The sequence below is a fragment of the Bidens hawaiensis genome, unplaced genomic scaffold (assembly GCF_021521415.1).
Source record: "Bidens hawaiensis isolate Kalapana, Puna unplaced genomic scaffold, B.hawaiensis_p1.1 tig00013678_1, whole genome shotgun sequence".
NCBI lineage: Eukaryota > Viridiplantae > Streptophyta > Magnoliopsida > Asterales > Asteraceae > Bidens > Bidens hawaiensis.
This window is the reverse complement of record NW_027492162.1, coordinates 242,937-264,116: the sequence shown is the minus strand read 5'-3', so window position 1 is coordinate 264,116 and position 21,180 is coordinate 242,937. Positions and strand designations below refer to the sequence as shown.

The following is a 21,180-nucleotide window of genomic DNA, read 5'->3' as shown; positions in this document are numbered from 1 at the left end:
CGAATTAAACGACTAACTCTCGTTTATATTAATCAGAAAATATAACTCAAAAAACTGATTACAGACCTCAAACCCTAACTCGATATGACTCTTGATGAACCCTAACTTGGTTGCATCTAGATTAACCCTAACTCGGTTTCATCTCGTGTGTGTCTCTAGATGAACCCTAACTCGAATAAAACCCTAATTGTAATCCCATAAACTCATTACATAATAATGAATACCACAGGCCTAATGGGTCCAACCCGGTCACCTACATGTGGCATGCTCGAAAACGCTCGCCTCATTTCAAGCTCAAGTAGTTCACAAATAGCTCGACTTGTTTGCACCCCTTATCATCACCGCCACTCTCCCCATCACCACTGCCTCTACCACCCAAAATCCCCACGACCACCATCGTGGTCACCAGTCACCACCCCCACCCACATCCCCACCACTATGTCACATTTTAACAACATAATTGTTATATCAACAGATATTTAAACAAATCAAATCTCTTAAACAAGTTCTATGTCAATGGGTTTTTGAGTAAAATGAGATTGGTTCGACCTGGGTTATGAGTGTGACGAGTTTGGGTTCAAACAAGTTGTTTTAAAATAGTATCAAATATGTTAAGAAGTTATAAACGTAATTTAATGTTATGAAATAATGAATACAACAAATGAAAGATGAGGAAGTGAAGAAATGATGCAGCAAAAGTTTGAGCAGTTTACAAGAACTAGATGATTAGTAAATGAAGTTTTGAAATTAAAATATATTATGACTTGTGTTATATTGTAAAAGTTTTAAAATTATGTTGTTGCATTCATTTTTGAATTTTTAAAATAGAGAATGACAAAAACTATTAATATTAGATAAGAATGGTAAAGTCACAAACATGACTAAAAACGTTGTATGTAAGGAAATATTCAGAAAATTGTATTTTGTATGTTCATTTAAAGTTGTATAATTGTTTATATATCTTATTATTTGTGTTATTAAAATGTTTTTTATTAGCATTCATTTTTATCATTCCGACATATTTATGTAAAATGAGTTTGGATCAAATACAAATTAAATTAACGTGTTAATTGTGAGAATCAAGTAGTGTGATTATATATACAGTGTAGTGTAATTACACTATGATACAATTATATAAGTACACATCTTGAATATATTTAATTGCATTGCTTGATTCTCACAGTTAGTACATTAATTTAATTTGTACGTTAACTTTCTCCTATGTAAAATAATCCGTTAAATTGGTGATTATAATATAAATCCATACGGCATATTATTAAAATAATTATAAAACATTCTTTTTATATCTTTTTTAACCATCTATATATCACACGAGTTTTAATAGGGGTGAGCGGAAAACCGAATTAACTGAATCGAAACCGAATAACCATAAAGACCAAATCGACAAAGCTGAACCGAAGCAATAATCGACGGTTAATTTTTTAGCTTTTCGATAAACTGATTTTTGGGTTTAGGTTCGGTTATCCGTTTTAAAAAAACCGAAAAAAAACCAAACTCAACCAATTAATCGAACCTATGTTTCCTACGTGTTTTTTAAGATGTTATGACCGAAAACAAAACACAAAAGAATCTACCATTGACGGTGATAAATATTGGGTCTAAACTTTGAAGATGAATAAGATAATCAATGAAGATTCGGGCCAAACTTTTAGTGTTTTTTTTATTAGAAACTTTGTTAAATTTTAAACTCTACTATTTAAATAACTTTGTATTTGTTTGGTTCCACATAACACGTGCCTATTTTTATATTTTGAACTCAATATATATGATGTATTATACTCTTTTGATTTTTTTTTGTAATGTCTACTTACAATGAAAAAAATAGAAAATAACCGGAAATCAAATAACCGAATAACCGAAAACCAATCAGTTGGTATTCTAAAATGACCGATAGCTTCGGTTTCGATTTGGCTTTCACCCAATAACCGAACCGAACCGTGCTCACCCCTAGGTTTTAATCTAGTTGAACATTAAAACAAATCAACTTCAATTCTTAACGCTATGGTAGAGTCTGAGGAGGGTAAGATATAGGTAAGGCTGTCTACATTTTACCCTCCTCAGACCCTATCATAGCTTTGCTATTGGTGGTATTTACTGAGTACGATGATGATGATGATGATGATGATGAGCTTCAATTCTTAACGCCATACCAGACAACAGTATATAATTATATAATATTTTTTAAACTAATTATTTAGTGATGGCACTTGGCCATAACTAAGAGCATTCACAACAGCTCATCTATCTTTATCTCTATAATTACACTAAAAAACACTACATTTTATCTATCATATACAATTAAATAATACTTTTTTACATCTTTTTCATTATCTTTTCTCTCTATTCCACTCACAACCACTTTCAAATATATTAAATAATAAATAGATGACGAACATTGTTCCTCCAAATTTACTCAAAATTTTCCAATCTTTTTAAATTTAATACTCTTCTTCACTCCCAACCACTTATCATTCTCTAAATTTTTTTAGAGATTTCACTCACAAAATTTTTTGAGAAGCTGAACAACTTCTCCATCTCTGTCTTTATAATTACATTAAAAAACACTACATATTTATTTCTCATATACAATTAAATAATACTTTTTTACATCTTTGTTATATTTTATCTCTCCTCCACTCACAACCACTTTCAAATATATTAAAAAATAAATAGAGAATGAACAGTGTTTCTCCAAATTTACTCAAAATTTACATATATCTTTAAATTTTTTCTCTTCTCTACTCAGAACCACTTACCATTCTCCAAAATTTTTAGAGATTTCTCTCACAAAACTTTTAGAGAAGCTGCTAAGAATGCTCTAATGACGAATAACTAAACATTAAAATCAATTAAATTTCAACTCTATCAAGCGACACAATTATAATTATATTTTAAAACTATAGTTAGTGATTTTCCATATCTTTATCTCGTAGATCAAACTTGGTGATTTTTTAACGGTAAATGTTTAGGCACACGAACCAGCTTAAACTTGATAAGTGAATATTAAGATTTAGCATGTTTATTAAACAAACTTATTTTTATGCTCGAGTACATGCTCGGGCTCATTAAACTTTGCTCGATTTGAGCTTTAAGCGAAGCGATCTCGAGTAACACATTAGCGGATTGGCTCATTTGCATTCTTATACTCGACAGATACCCAATGGTATTCAGCAAAGTATGGGATACAGTTTTTACAAGTGAGTATGAGATTGTCCCATTGTCACCTTGATGATTTCATGTGGTGGTTGGTTCATTGAAATTATACTTCATACATGTTTGGTTGCATGACATTTCAACTATTCTTCTAGATAGTGAAGAAACTCGACGTTCTTAAAAAAGAATAATCAAGTCAAAAGAATGGGAATTTCTCTATGCTGCAACCATCACCACCACGTCCACGACCATCATCACCGCCACCCTCATTGTCACTACCATAGCCTTTATCACCCCCACGACCAACACCACAGTCACCAACCCCATCCCCACTACTAGTGTTATATTTTAACTTCTCTTATCAACTTTACCAACCAAATATAATTGTTTTGTAAATATATAATTAAAAATTTTGAAATCTCTTATGTCATTTCAAGTTTTCAACTTAACTATTTTGTCAACAAATATGTTAAAATTTCAAATCTTATAAAACGTTACTTTCAACTTGTTCAAATACAATTTTCTTTGTTACATTTCAACAATCCACAACCACTTATACATTATCATAAGCTACGTCCAATATGCATGTGACCTATTTATAACAGTATTAACACATCCATCCATTCATTCATTCACCACCAACACACACACCCCACCGATTTCAATGGAGAAACCACCACATGTTGCCATCGTCCCTAGCCCCGGTATGGGCCACCTCATCCCGCTAGTCGAATTCGCAAAACGACTAGCATCAAAACATAATCTTTCTTCAACTTTCATCATTCCAAACGACGGTCCTTTATCCGGTTCACAGCTTCAGTTTCTTGATTCTCTTCCTGGTCCCATATCCTACACCCTCCTCCCACCCGTAAATTTCGATGATTTACCCGAAAATACCAAAATCGAAACACGAATAACCCTCATGGTGGCCCGGTCCATTACCCCCCTTCAAGAAACCATCAAAACCATGATTTCAAACAAAAATCTCGTTGCTTTATTCGTTGATTTGTTTGGAACCGATGCTTTTGACGTTGCGGTCGAATTCGGGGTCCCACATTATCTTTTCTTCCCGGCATCCGCCATGACTTTGTCTTTGTTTCTTCATTTGCCAAAGCTTGATCAAACAGTTTCATGCGAGTATAGAGACGTACCCGACCCGATTGAATTGCCAGGTTGCATACCGCTTCATGGTAAGGACTTGCTTGACCCGCTTCAGGACCGGAGTAATGAAGCGTATAAAATGGTTTTGCATAATACAAAGAGGTTTGTGATGGCTAATGGTATAGTGGTAAATAGTTTTAAGGAGTTGGAGGGTGGAGCAATTGAAGCTTTACAACATGGGCAATCCGGTTACCCGCCGGTTTACCCGGTTGGACCGTTGATACAATCTGAGTCAGGTGTAAATGAGTCGAACTGCTTAAAATGGTTAGATGGTCAACCGCGTGGGTCTGTTTTGTATATATGTTTCGGGAGTGGTGGGACCCTTTCTAATGAGCAAGTCAATGAGTTAGCCATGGGTTTGGAGATGAGTGAGCAAAGATTCATATGGGTGGTTAGGACCCCAAATGATAAAGTAGCGGATGCTACATATTTCAATACCCATGGCCCTAAGGGCACTTTCGACTTTTTACCAAAGACGTTTTTAGAAAATACTAAAGATCGTGGGCTGGTGGTGCTCGACTGGGCACCACAAGCCCAGATATTGTGTCATAGCTCAACGGGAGGGTTTGTGACTCACTGTGGTTGGAACTCAGTTCTTGAAACTATAGTTCAAGGGGTACCGATGATTGTGTGGCCACTTTATGCTGAACAAAAGATGAATGCTGTAATGTTGACCGAGGGTCTGAAAGTTGCGTTGAGGGTTAAGCCAAATGGAAATGGAATTGTGGATCGTTTAGAGATTGTTCGGGTTGTCAAGAGTTTATTAGTAGGAGAAGAAGGGAGAGCGATCCGAGTTCGGACTCAAGAGCTTCATGAAGCGGCTTTTAGCGTGCTTAGCAAAAAAGGGTGTTCAACAAAAACACTAGATGAATTAGTTTCCAAGCTAAAAAACAAAATTTAGTTTGTACACGTGATTTTCATAAGAATAAAAAATATAACTTCTTTTTTATTTATGTGACATGACTACAAAGTTTTAACATTGACTTCCGTTGATGGTTAACCGTTGTCCGAACCAATACATTGCTGAGCATCATTAGCTATTATCAGTAGGATAAAGAAAGTATTATGAGGTTCAATATTTCGAAACTACAACGCATTAAGTTTGGGCATCATCGCATCATACGTATTATACCTTTTAAATTTTAATGCCGCATAAATGGTAGCATGTTTATAGGATAAAAATATACTAGATTATTTATTATATTATGTTTGATACATTTTAAAATAATTACTCAATGATTTTCCTATGTTTTATCTGGTTGACCATATATTTTCTTAAAACGACGAATTTTTAGTATTTTAGGCTATCGTATTCTAGAAATTTTTAGAGAGCCTCGATGCCCCACTCTGGCCAGCATATGTTGTCTTAACTAGGCCCACGCTAGCTTTAGAGTTTGGTTTGGGCGTTCCTCGGGAAACCACATCGCTGAGTGCCACTAGATAGTCGTTGTGCCGCCACAAGAGCATAACTTTAGAGTTTGGTTTAAGCACTCTCTGGCGTAACACACGGTGTGATGAAAACCCGGGTGGGCTCGGGTTACGAACTGACAACCTCGCAAAGCTTAGATCAAATCCATTATTGCCAATATCCACCCAAAATAATATAAGTTGAAATCAAACTTGAGTCTCCGATTATAATCACGACATAATTAAAATTTTGAATTTCAATTCTATCGGACAACAATACTATACCTAATACATTTTAAAATATTATTCACTGATTTTCGTATCTATATCTTGTTGACCATATTACATGTACAAACTACCAATAATTTGTTTTGGGGTGGTTACCAGAACTTTTTGTGATGAAAAAAAATAATGTGGCAGGATATTCCACAAACTAGCAAATTAAATAGTTATTAAAAAACAAAAAGGAAGCTTACCTACATTTACATTGAATTTACATCAATTGATACACTCAACTTCAACTTCAACTTCATTTTAGCTGCTTAAAAAAAAATCTTCAATTTCATTTGATCTTGCACCTACCCATAGAAACCTAGAATTGTTACGTCATCCATGATTTTAATTTGGCTCATGTTGCTTCATTAAAATCGTGTTATTTTTGCATTCCAAATACACAATATTGTAACTCATTAATGTTTGGTTTCGACTCGAATATATTCTGTAATTCATAAAATATCACTGATAGAGAAAGCGAAGAAATGTGCAAGTTTACACCAGCGGGCCACATCTTGCCAAATTGTATCCGTCACCAAACAAATAACTGATATTTCTTATACGTTTTATCAAAGTATGAGCAAAAAGGACATACGTACTCACCGCAATATTTCGTCTCAGTAGAGTAGTGTGTGTGGCAATTCTTCCAAGTTGAGTTCTCCAACCGAACACATTCACCTACTTTAAAACCCAATTTGTTCAATCACAATAATTGGCATCCAGTGTTGTAGATTTGAACAGGACAAAAACGATATTCGCTTTGAAAACATTAGTGGGCATGAGAGTTGGGATGAGTATCAGTTTGGCAATACCCAACTCGATTACTCAAAATACACATACTCTTTTAACCGAACTATTCATGTAATCATTTTATTTTTATCTATCTTTATAGGTAATAATTAATATAATATTAAGTTAAGTGCAAAATGCACCCCTCTGGTCATCACCGTTTTGTTGGATAAATACTTGTGGCAATTTTGCACTTTAAGCACCTGCAGTCATCATTCCTTCGCAATTAGAACCTCGTCGTTAATCCAACATTTACCCGGTGTTATGAATCCTGTTAAAAGACCTTTTCCATGCATATCCATTGTTGCAAAAGCAAGACACTATAACACAAAGAGAGAGAAATCTTCTCGGGTGTTGGAGTGGGAGACCAAGGAGAGAAAGCTGAGAGAAGGTCTGTCGTCATCCTCCCTCTCCAATGAGGTCGAGAAGCAACGACACCATGCAGACAGTCTCCCCACTAAGCACATGATGTTGTCACATCCCGTTCCCTTTCAACATGAAAATGATGTGTGGTAGGTGTAATATGAAAAATATGTTAATTTTTTCAATTAGTTAACACAATGTTGAGTTTTAAATTAATAAAAATGATTATTATCTTAAATAAACCACACATAAATAGGCAATTGTACCTATCGTATATGTAGTAAAGTATAGGTAAGAACCAAGTATCGATCCACGAACACACTTATAGATTTTTACTACTAAATCGTTGTATTTATTTAACCGAAAGTGAAAATCATTTTGGTTTTGGTTTGAATTTAAAGAAAAAAACGTAAATTAAAATTAAAAGACAATATTTTTGGGTTTTTATATTTTTAGGTAGAAAGAAGATCAAAGATAAAAGTGTATCATATTGGTTAAAACTCCTCTTAACTTGATTTAATAACTAATTAGTAAACATGTGCCTTGAGCTTTCTATGGTGATTAATATGAGAATAATATCGTTAGTCATGTTATTCTATGATAATTAAAGAAAGAGATAACTCATGATCCCTTTTACTAAAACATCAATTTTATGTAAGCAAGTGGTTTTTGATAAAGATAAGTTAACTCAATTTAAAGATGAGACAATCCTTAAATTACTGAGTGAATTGTCCTTGATATTTTAGTAAAAATAACCTTTGTATTATACCTAAAATACCAATTAAGATTAGTTGAGTTGTAAAGGATTAACCTTGAATTACCAAGTATTAACCCACGCAACTCTTGAACAATTATATAACTCATGTAATAACCACTCAGTAGTTGCTTTAAAATAGGTTATATTGCACACTCACTTAACGAGTAATTAACCAATCCTAGTGGATGAACACAAACAATTCGTTTTTACAACATTGTTGATAATTCTCATTCTAAAATGGTCAATCACTATTAATATTCCATTTTATCAATGTCAATATTAAGATTCATACCCCCCCCAAACGAAACCCTTACAAGAATGGCGATTTCTCAACTTATCATCAAGCTCGGAATCTTGGCGGCTCTTTAAAAGATTCTTAGGTTATTTCCCAAACCCTCACAAGAGTGGCAGTTCCCCTTGCTTATCGTCAAGCTCAGTATTTGGGGATTGATTTTAAGGATTCTTAATTTATCAACAAAGTCCTCACAAGATTAGCGATTTCTCGACTTATCATCAAGTTCGGGGTCTTGGTGTCTATTTTAAGGTTCGCCAACGCTCCGCAAGACTAGCAATTTCTCGGCTTATCGTCAAGCTTAGAACTTGGGGTATCTTTTAAGAGTATTCTAACTTTCATCATCAAGTAATAATTGCAACATAACAATTAATTATTAAAAACCAATCACATGTTTTACTATCATTATTATACTTCAATTAAAATTCATTATAAACCAAGATTATACTTTGGAAGTTTAGTTACTGATATACGTCTATTTATACATCTTGGATCCCTTGTAAAGTTATGTTTATTTAATATTTTGAGTTCGTTTTAGTTCGTGTTTTGGTTTATCTTTTATTAATTTAGGTTTTGAGTCAAGTATTTCATATATTTACATGTTTTATATCGTTTGGTGTCTTGAATGTTAAGCCTTAATTCTTTCTATCTTTTCATGCGAAGTTTGAGTTCGTTTTGTTCGTTAATGACTACATGATTATTCCACTTAGCGTTTTGATTTGTTTTCATGTAGATGGTGGTTTGAAAGTCAAGGAAAAGATGATCTAGAAGGTTCTTAATGTTACTTTATGTTCAAGAAAGAGATCTAAGATGATTTAATAACAAATAACAAGCAAAAATTCGTAGACTAGGGCGCCGCGCCCTGCGAAGGCAAAAGTCCAAGGCGGTCGCGCGGCACCTAGGCCTACTGGTCTGCGCGTTTTTGCAAGCCCAAGCCCGGTATTCGCTTATATAAACATCATTATGTCCCTAGCCGAAGACACAATCATTCCAGCCTATTTTGGAGAGGTTAGAGCCAAGTTGAAGGTGTTTTTGGAGCTAGGAATCAAGGGAGATCATCGAGCTTTCATACGGGTGTTCAAGGATCGATTAAGACGGGTTCTTTCGTTCTTTATCTTTGTTCTTGTTCATTATCTTTCATGATGTTTCCTTTTGTTCTTTGGTTTAGTTCTTTGATTATAACTATGCTAGGCTAGACTTCATGTCTACCTAGGTTTGATGAACATGTTTTCGACTTGATTCTTGCTTTGGATAATTGTTTGATTATGGTTTCGTTTTATTAATAGTAAAAGACTTGATTTTGTTTTCATGATGCATATGAATATTTATTATCTTGATTGATTGTTAACTATTGCTTCACATGGATCTTGTTTTCTATTGATTGTGTTCTTTAGACATTAGGGTTCATGTTTAATCAATTACTTGGTGTTTTGATTATTATGGTTGAATAGGCCTATTAGATCATAGAAGCTTGTTTATAGTTGGTTAGGGTTTTAAATGTTTTTCTAAATTCCAATAGCTGTAAGGTGAGGAATTGTTCATGTGTCTTGGTCAATTGCATGCTAGGATAGTTAGTGACAATATTCTTGCTTATTGTGTTGATCCATGTTCATGATGTCATGTTTAGCTTATCAAGTTATCTAGGGTTTAGTGTTTCGTAAGATTGCTTGCTTTAGATACTATTAATTAACCCTATTTGATAACTTTGCGGAAATCAATAATAATGATTGCTTAATAATCTAATAATTGTTCTTTGGGATTTCATTTGATTCAGTCAAAGGTCCTTAGGGTTTTGTTAGATGAATATGTTTAGAAATCAGTTTTCATAATCATGTTATTTGTCCATTGTTTGATGATTGTTGATGCATGGGATTCTTACCTAGATAGATTCCTTCTCTTATTGGTTTCAATCTTGTGTTTGATTGCTTGTTTCTCGTTTACTTGTTTATTTACTTTCTTAATTTAATAGTAGTTTAAAATCCCCCTTAGAACATTAATAATAAATAGTCGTGTCATAAGTCGAGTCTAACTAGTTAATTTACGTAATTTATAGAGTCCTGTGGGTTCGATATTCCGGACTTACTTAGCTTTAGTACAATTGACCGGTTCACTTGCCGGTGTTTTGCTTAGTTGAGTCTTAAGTCAAGTTTTTATTACTTGTTTAATTTAGTTAATATTTAATTGACTGTTTTCACCACATCAGTTACTAATAAGCATAATGATAAATATCAAAGTAATAGATACAAACATGATCAAATTGAAACAATCTAACTAATTTGGATGACTAATCTTTGATACTAATGACTTCTCTCAAAAGCTTAATCTCCTTAATCTTCAAGGGCTGGATGGATGAGATTAATTCCCTGATTAATGGTGGTGAAAAGAGGTGGTTGGAGAAAAATAAATGAAGTGGAATGTTTATTTAATGCTTCTTCAAGGTGTGTTGAATGAGGAAGATGATCATTCAATTTATAGGCTGATTTGGCTGCCAAAACACAGCTGTGTTTAACGCGCACGGCTGTGGTGACTTTTTTTCATGTTTTAATTAATGCTCGTTGTCAGATTGTACAACAGAGGCTAACACGGCTGTGTTGGGTTGGGCACGGTCGTGTTTTGCCAATGCACGGTCGTGTTGACATTTTTTGTCCTACTGCATTTAATGCTCTTTGCCAGGTCATAAATCAAGAGTTAACACGACCGAGTTAAGCAAGGCACGACCGTGTTGAGTCCACAATAGTCCAAATTTCATCCAGTTTTGTCATTTTCTCTTGTACTGAATGCATGGTCGTGTTTTGGGAAGACATTGCCGTGTTTTGCTTCAAAACCTTCTATTTTGTTTTTTCTTCTTGCTTTTAATAACATGGGGTTTTTCTTGGTTAACATGTCCATGTCTTGATTTCCTGATTTTTGTTTTTACTTCGTATGCTCTAGGCATGGCCATGTCTTAATTCACCATGGGGTGTGTTGAGTTTTGTTATCACCGTTTATCTCCGTTTTTCTTCGTATTTCAGCTTGTTTTATTTCTTAGGACTATATTTACCTATAGATATAAATTATAAATAGTTTCCGAAATTACGCTTATTTAGAGATATTACAGTCTTGAAAATGTAACAACTCGGATTTTTCAAATTAATATTTTTATCAAATACCCGACCCGTTTCGTTGTTCGGGAAATATTATCAATAAAATATTGCGTTTATCAATATATTATTATATTATTATCATTTGTTTATTATATTTATTTAAAATATATAATTAACTTTCAGACATATACATTTTCCACCCAAACAATACTTTAAACCATTTTTGCTTCCATCTTCATAATAGAGGGGCCTGATCTACAAATCTAGAAATATATTATTATTTTCCCCTGAACCCGTTTATAATACCCATGTATCAAACCCAGATTTGCGACCCATGACCCGATTAACATTCTTGGACCATAATTCTCGTCATATACTTGGAAATCAAATTATTAGACTTGTTAATCTTGTCATAATCGGCACACCGACGTTCGTAATTATGTTATATCGATTAAATTGATTCGAATTTCTTATTATAACGAACCGTCTATACTCGTAAACTAATATACATTATAAAAATCATTATAATTCGATTAAACCTGCACACATTATCCTTATTCCAGCGCCAACATATCCCCTTTAACGAATTGTGTTATCATAGTTTGTAAGTAGCAGTTTGTGAATCGTATTACGATCGGCACTGTCATCACCAATTAACCATCGTATGAATAGTGTATAAGGTAATTAATTATATGTTTCAATTCCTCTTAGTGTCGTCTTCATTAACCCTAAGGTTAATCGGCCAATCGTTTAACGAATTGACCGATTTGATTTCTAGGGTTAACATAGCTGAACTGGGTATTGTAGTTGGTTGTTTAAATATTTCTTGTTCTGGTTATAACTTGGATTAGCCACCAGCCCATTTTTCTAGTGGCAATGTGTTTAAAACTTTGGGGGCGCGGGTTCGAATCCCCCCCCCCCAGCTCTTATTGTCGTTGAACGGCGGTGTTTGGTACAGTTCGATCTTCGTTGCAAACCCTGTGTTTCATATTAGGTTTTCCTTTATGCACCAATTCTGTCACTTGAATATAAGTGACAAATTCATTTATGCACTATAATAGTTAAAACCAGTTGCTTAAGATGAATATTGATTATTTCCATTTTATTTTGCATATTGTATATTGTGGTAAGTGACATAGATATGAGCCTCTTTTTCGTTAAATGTAAATGAACGATAGATGTGTGTATTTTCAACTGAAAATATCAAATAGCTAACATAAACCTAAAGAACAAAAACAAAAACCAAACATAAGTGTGTGACTCATCGTAAGTTTGTGACAACCAACAATGAAGCTTTTTGGAAGACCTATATGCTCATTTCTTTTACCAGCAAGACGTTCTGCCCATAAAGTGAATTCAACTCAACCGTTCAATTTGATTTCCATTAGTAAATTCTAAGCAATAGTTTTTTGTCTTTTTTGTTTGAAAGTTATTTGGCAATTCTTTGTATCTAATAATTGCCTATTCGAATTGAATTTAAATAGATTTAGGTTTTGGTTCTAAGTTCTAACCATCTCATTTGGATGTGTTGCAAGATGTCGCCCTATAACCTTTTATTTGGGAAGCTCGCTCTAAGATGCCATTTTATGATTATTTTGAAGTTGCAAATCATTTCAATACAAAACCTATGCTTAAGTCGATTGATGATCCTCCTCATGTAGATCTTATTGCTATCTAATGTGTGCGTGAGGGTGTATAAAATATTGATTGTTTTCACACAAGATCGTGTTTTAAATATATAAAAATGATTTCTACTAAGATTTAACCACGCACAAATAAGCAAGTGTACCTATCGTACATATAGAATAATATTGGTAAGAACCAAGTATCGATCCACGGACACGGAGTATTTCTAGTCATAAATCTTTGGTTTTAAATTAATCGGATGACATAATCATTAATGGTTGTTTTTAAACTAGTTCTTGGTTTAAATTAAAGTAAAATATAGTGAACAAGTAGACTTTTAGACGAGAAAAGAAGGTTACAATCAAAATCAAGAATCTATTTAACTCTTCTTTGATTATTAGTACTGGGAATATGTGATTAACTTGATTTAAGAATATAAGATAGAATAACCACCTCATTCCTAAGCGAATCACCCTATGACATAAAAGAAAGTAGAATGCATAACTTCATGTCTACCACGAAAATGTTAATTTAAGTATAAAGATTAGGATTAACTTCATTTCTCAAACACCAATCCTAACAACTTTTAGGGAATTATAGTTTAGTCACACAACCCCTCTTGATTAAGTTAATTAGACTATAATTACAGATTCCTTCAACATATGATTTATGTAACTAGAATGATACCCTAATCAATCGTACATAACAATCTTGAATTAGATTTACCAAAACTAGAGAAATTGATCATAGTATGTATCTCATCTTTTAAAAGTCCAATACAAGGAAACATGTTTTGGACAAAATATCAAGATTTTCTTTTTACCATTCCTAGTCTCCAAGAACTTGAGTAAATCATAAATGATTATAAAGATTTGTTTTAAATATATAAATTATCAATCTTGAATTAGAGGATTAAGATGACAAGACATATTTCATCAAAGGATAGTTGCATAATAATCATTACTTCCAAAAAGAACTAAATCATATATTCAATATAATCATCAAATAGAGTTAAGTTTCATCATAGATTAATATGGTAAATGGAAGATTAGCTCATGATGATCATGACAATGAACATCAAAGAAGATGAAGATATCAAACACGTGATTAAACTAGAACAATCTAACCGAATTAGTGATAAATCTTTCTTAAATGGTGATGGAAGATGATAATGGATGATGATGATGATGATGATGATGATGATGATGATGGATGCCTCCAAGCCTTCAAAGTTTTCAATGGATCTTCAATTTAAGTGTAAAGTAAGTGTTTTTAAGTGATAAACCCGTCCAAATCCTCTCCAAGCAAACCCACAGTCGTAAAAAGGTTTTGCATAATACTAAGAGGTATGTAATAGCTGATGGCATAGTGGTAAACAGATTCAAGGAGTTGGAGGGTGGAGCAATTGACGCTTTACAAGATGGGCAATCTGGTAACCCGTTGGTTTACCCGATTGGATCGTTGATACAGTCTGAGACGATTGAGTTAAGTCAGGCTGTAAATGAGTCGAGTTGTTTAAAGTGGTTTGATGGTCAGCCACGTGGGTCTGCTTTATATATATGTTTTGGGAGTGGTGGGAGTGATCAAGTTAATGAGCTAGCCATGGGTTTGGAGTTGAGTGAGAAAATATTAATATGGGTGGATAGGACCCTAAATGATAAAGTAGTTGATGCTAGATACTTCAATACCCATGGCCCTAAGGGCAATTTTGACTTTTTACCAAAGACGCTTTTTTTGTAACATCCCGAAATTTTAAATAAAATTTGAAAACTTAGTAAAGATGATGGATTTAAAATTTCTTCAAAATAAATAATGGAAAATATAGAATGTGAAGATGGAAGCATCCAATATTGAAGAAATGAGAAAAATATGTATCGAGCCCTAGCATCATCTTATACTATTATCCTAGCATCAGATCTTAATCAAAGGGAAAAACATATGGATTGTGCCCTACACGAGACAAGCAACCTCAAGAAAAAGATAGTTGATGTCCGAGAAAAGAAAACGATCAGAAAGAAATTCTCTCGAAATACGACAAACTTATAAACGTTTCATAGACAAATAGATCTCTGGTAATTGTATCATCTGTTTTAGCTTCATGAAGTTGTGTTGAACATTCTATCACTAGTATATAATAAGATTTTCTTCCATACTAAATCAATTATGTTTTCAAAATGTCGGACTCAAACAATCAAGCAAACAATGATGAAGCTTCAATTAAAAGAAGCAACATGGATATATCAGAACCTGCAAAAGAGATTCCTGAACAGTATCTAGTCAAAATACAAGATGATTCATAACGCAATGACTCCTCTGATTGATACAATGAAAGGAGAGCCACATAAAAGTAAATCTCAGTATTCAAATAAGACTATTAGAACTCATCCATACCGAAATCCTTCTCATCTTGATGAAAGTGTTCATCGTTCTAACACTGAGAGAAACTTCAATCATAAATTCAAGAAACAATTAGTACCCAGTGGTCCTAGGGAAATGTGCGAAGCACCCGACGCTGTCACACCCTCAAAATCCACTAACGGAGTTTTACCGTCAAAGGGTGTGAACTAACAGGATCGGAATCATTAGTTATAATCAAACCATAAAACAAAGTTTCAAAACCATGAAAACGTTTACGAGTAATTAAATGCGGAAGCGTAAAACCATAGCAAACAATGTTACGTCACGCAGGACGACTTAAAACCCAATGATAACAGTTAAAAATAAGTTTGCATAGTTAAAAGTGTTTCAAGCAATGCATGTTCCTAAACCGCGCGCCCGCCTCGGCTACCTGAGAATAACATACTAAAAGTGTCAACACAAGGTTGGTGAGTTCACAAGTTATATAAAAATAGAGCGTTTAGCGTTTGCGTTCAGCGTTTTGCGTTACAGCGTTTTGCGTTACAGCGTTTTGCGTTACCAGATAGTGTTATGTCAATTATATATCTATAGGTAGCTAGCCTATAAAACAAGTATCACTAAGTGTTCGACACCGAAGCTGACTGTTTATCATTTGCCTTGCCACCAGGTCATCCAGACCATGGTATGTGTTTAGCCAAGATTACACCCACTCGACCTCCAGTCGAGTTTAGCGTTGGGTGGGGTTTGTCAAACCCAGTAGTACTACTCAACAATGACTCGCTATTATCCAATATTAAACGGTTCGATGTGAATGAAGGACTTTAGTTATTGCGTTTGCCACTTAGTCTTTACAAGTGATATATAATCTATATTAACAAAATCTTAAATGCGTTTCGGAGTATGTTATCTCCCCCAAGTGAAAAGCGTTTAAAAAAGTTTAAAAGGGGAAAGTGAAACTCACTATTTGCGAAGTATTCCCAAAATAATTCACCAAGATGCGCGTCACAGAAAAACTCTCTCTAGCGTTCTAAAACAACAAAGAGATTTTTCTAATTGTCGGAATATTATCGAGTCTCTAGACCCGGCACATAATACCTATGCACCTAACATGTTTCGTGTTTCGTTTGTGAATTGTGTGTGACTTTAACAAATGTATTTGTGATACGTTACATGTGTAAACAATTATTTACGTGTCATGTATTCATAAAGTACATCACTAGCAATTACTCCCCGTAAGGGCAATTTGGTCAACACATAACAATTAACTAGCCATTATTCCCCATGAGGGCAATTTGGTCAAATCATGACAATCAATTAGCAATTATTCCCCGCAAGGGCAATTTGGTCAAAACATAGCAAGTATCATGTTTCATGCATTTTCACAAAACTCAGCAGCTAGTTTCACCGAGACAGAAATCCTACTTGAAAGATTGTGCTATTCCACCGATCATAGCATCTCAATTAATTTACCAAAAATCATCACAAAAGCATATATGTCTTAGGTTTCCAGAACATATTTTATTATATTTTTATTCCACATAGGTTTCTCACAATCATCAAATCATTACAGCAAACTCATAACAGTCAAATTCATGCGCAACAGAATGTTATTTGAAATTCCCGTTAAACGAAAAATCCAATAAATGCAAAACCACTTGGGTTAGGTTCCTAACTCAATGAGTCAACTTCCAGAAGTGGAACCAACCCAATTGGTCTCGTAGTTCATGAGATATAACATTTACAAAACAACCTAACAGTAGGTCTAACAGCTCAGCTTTGCACAACGTTTTTGTAAAATCATAAAAGTTAACTTTTCCACGTCCAAAAATTGCAAATTTATATTCTTTAGAAACTAGACTCAACCTAGTTTACTGTAGTATCAACAATCTCAACCAGTTTTCACATTTACACCTCGTTACAGTCAATTAAACATCAATAACACAATCTGTCCAGAAACTGTTTGCATCCAAACTCAACATATTAACTATCTATGGACCATCATGCATTCATATAACACTCTAAACTCCATAAACACTATTCATGCACATCAATTACACATTACATACATGATTAGGGTTTTTGTTTGAACTCAAATCAAAGACACAACAATTAACATGTAACAATATCAATTCTAGTTATCAAATCATCATCAATACATCATCAAATCAAACAAAATCATATGAACACACTAACATATAAAAATCGGCATCTAGGGTTTGTAATTAACCCAATAAAAGTCAAGATTAAGTATAAAGGATGCATAGGATAGTTGATTATACCTTCCTAGCACCTTAATCTTGAATCAAAAGCTTGAAATTTGTTATATGTATGTGTGTGTATGTCGACGGCAGCCAAGGAGCCAAGGGGGGAGGGGCTGATCGGTTTGTGTAGGGAGAGAAATAACAAGTTAGGGTTTATTATTATTATTTATAATAATACTATGTTACACTTTGGCCCCTCCACTTCTAAGTATTACTTATCTAGCTTAAACTAACTTGTTTACATCTTGAGTTAGTGTTTATAACGATGTTATCACACAACACATAAGTCTGACACATAATTATCACATAATTACTGTTTTGACGTTTTTCGTTTATTCACCAATCGTTTGTGTCAACTCGTTTGCGTTTCGGTGCAATTCCCGAAAGACTACACATGTAGTAAGTGTTAAGCGTCATTTAAACCCTAGATTAAATGTAATGAGGTGTGCGTTATAGATTCAATGATCTTAAGTTTGATTGACGGAGTTGAGTTAACGGAGTTAACCTGAAATTGACGATTGTCACATCATTCCCATGTTAAAGAATTTTCGTCCCGAAAATTTGAGTCAAGTCGTGATGAGTGTCTGAAAAAGTAAGAAAAATTTTTCAGTTTGTCATATCATCCCCTAGTAGAATGAAATTTCGTCCCGAAATTTAATTCATACCTCCGGTGATTTCTGACGGTTTGCCGGGTTTCGCGGTTTTCTGTGTTTGGTCAGCCCTTCAAAAAGGTGAGGATACTTTTTCATCATTTGATCCTCGCGTTCCCACGTGAACTCCGGTCCACGTCTCGAGTGCCAACGAACCTTAACGATTGGAATTTTGCTGTGCTTGAGCATCTTGGTTTCCTAATCCAAAACCTCGACTGGTTCCTCAATGAAACTAACTGTTCATCAAGTTGTAGTTCATCCAAAGGGACTACTTGGGTTTCATCGGATAAGCATTTCTTCAAATTGGATACGTGGAATACAGTGTGTACGCCACTGAGTTCCGATGGTAGGTCCAGTCGGTACGCCACCGGACCAATGCGCTCAGTTATCCGGTAGGGACCAACATATCGTGGGTTGAGTTTGTTTCGCTTACCAAAGCGAACCACACCTTTCCAAGGTGAGACTTTAAGTAACACTTGGTCATTCACTTGAAATTCGAGAGGCTTTCGGCGCTTGTCGGCGTAACTCTTTTGGCGATCTCGTGCTGCTGCCATGCGATTTCGGATTTGTATAATCCTTTCCGAAGTTTCGAGTACCAGTTCTGGACCAGTGATTTGGCTGTCACCCACCTCTGCCCAGCAGAGTGGTGATCGACACTTCCGTCTGTACAGCGCTTCAAACGGCGCTGCTTTAATACTTGCGTGGTAGCTGTTATTATACGAAAACTCTACCAAAGGTAAGTGAGGTTCCCAACTTTTTCCGAAATCCAACACGCATGCACGCAACATATCTTCCAGGGTCTGAATAGTTCGTTCACTTTGCCCATCCGTCTGAGGATGGTAAGTTGTGCTCATATCAAGACGGGTGCCTAGTGCGCTTTGCAGCGACTTCCAAAAGTGCGAAGTGAAACGAGAATCTCGATCAGAAATGATTGAGACAGGCACTCCATGCCTAGACACCACTTCTTTCATGTAAACACGAGTCAGTCTTTCCATTTTGTCCGATTCCTTAATCGCTAAGAAGTGTGCAGACTTAGTCAACCGGTCAACGATCACCCAGATGGTATCGCATCCCGTCGGTGTCTTAGGTAAACCCGTAATAAAATCCATTGAGATGTGTTCCCATTTCCACATTGGGAGTTCCGGTTTTTGCAGTAGACCAGATGGTTTCTGGTATTCTATTTTGACTCTGGCACAAGTCAAGCATTTGCTCACGTAGGTGGCAATGTCGGCTTTCATGTTCGGCCACCAGTAAAGTGCCTTTAAGTCATGGTACATTTTATCTGAGCCAGGGTGGATAGAATATCGGGACTTGTGTGCCTCGTCCATTACCAGAGTTCTCAACTCTCCGAACTGTGGAACCCAAATCCGGTTCTCAAAATATCGGACCCCGTCCGATCTGGTTTCAAGTTGCTTGTTCATGCCCCGCATGAGTTCCGATGGAAGATTATCATCTTTCAAAGCTTCGAGTTGCGCCTCGCGAATCTGGTCAGGTAAGTTGGCATGAATCGTGAGTTGCAATGCTCGCACTCGTCTGGGTTTATCTGTTTCTTTCCTGCTGAGGGCGTCGGCCACTACATTGGCCTTGCCAGGGTGATACTTGATGGCACAATCATAATCCTTAAGCAACTCGACCCAACGACGCTGTCGCATGTTCAGCTCCTTCTGATCGTAGATATGCTGGAGACTCTTGTGGTCGGTGTAAATGGTAAACTTGGTACCGTACAAGTAATGCCTCCATATCTTAAGGACAAACACCACAGCTCCGAGTTCCAAATCATGGGTCGTGTAGTTCTTTTCGTGAACCCGTAGTTGTCGAGAGGCATAAGCTATAACCTTCTCGAGTTGCATCAGTACACAACCGAGACCTTGTATCGATGCGTCACAGTGTACCTCAAAATTTTCCGTTCCCTCGGGGAGGGCTAGAATAGGGGCGCTACAGAGTTTGGTTTTCAACAGTTGAAAAGCGGATTCTTGCGCGTCACCCCAATTGTACTTAGTGCCTTTGTGAGTCAAAGCGGTGAGGGGTTGAGCAATCTTTGAAAATCCCTCGATGAAACGTCGGTAGTAGCCGGCCAGTCCTAGGAATTGCCGCACCTCAGTCGAAGTCTTAGGTGCTTCCCAGTTTTTGATGGCCTCTACCTTACCGGGATCGACATGGATACCATTCTCGTTGATCACATGTCCTAAAAAGTGAACCTCGCGAAGCCAAAACTCACATTTCGAGAGTTTAGCATACAGTTGTTCCTTCTTCAATAACTCCAGGATTACCCTTAAGTGTTCTTCATGGTCACCTTCGTTCTTGGAGTAGACGAGAATATCATCAATGAAAACAATCACAAACTTGTCGAGGTACGCCTTGCATACTCGATTCATGAGATCCATAAATACGGCTGGTGCGTTGGTTAGTCCAAAAGGCATAACCGAAAACTCGTAGTGACCATACCGTGTTCTGAAAGCCGTCTTTGAAATATCTTCTTCGCGAACTCTTAGTTGGTGGTAACCAGATCGCAGATCGATCTTCGAGTAGTAACTCGATCCTTGAAGCTGGTCAAACAAATCATCAATTCGGGGTAAAGGATAACGGTTCTTGACCGTCACCTTGTTCAACTCCCGGTAGTCGATACACATGCGGAAAGTCCCGTCCTTCTTTCGGACAAACAAGACAGGGGCTCCCCATGGTGATGAGCTAGGTCGGATAAAACCCTTATCCAACAAATCTTGCAACTGAGTGGACAACTCCTGAAGCTCCGCCGGTGCGAGCCGATACGGGGCTCGTGCTATGGGTGCTGCACCGGGGGTCAACTCGATTTGGAATTCGACTTGTCGTACAGGAGGGAGTCCGGGCAAATCCTCCGGGAAAACTTCCGGAAAATCTCGTACAACTGGTATATCTTCAATTCGCTTCTCCTCCGTGGGTTTCTCAACAATCTGCGCCAAAATTGCCGGATGACCCTTTCGTAGGTACTTCTGCGCCTTCATAAGGG

At 35.8% G+C, this 21,180-nt stretch overlaps 2 pseudogenes; both read left to right on the top strand.

The window, feature by feature from the left end:
- Positions 1-3,692: 3,692 nt before the first annotated feature.
- On the top strand, positions 3,693-5,258 carry LOC143544666 (hydroquinone glucosyltransferase pseudogene; annotated as a pseudogene).
- Positions 5,259-7,068: 1,810 nt separating this feature from the next.
- LOC143544679 (hydroquinone glucosyltransferase-like) overlaps positions 7,069-21,180 on the top strand; it is a 36,879-nt pseudogene continuing 22,767 nt past the window's right edge.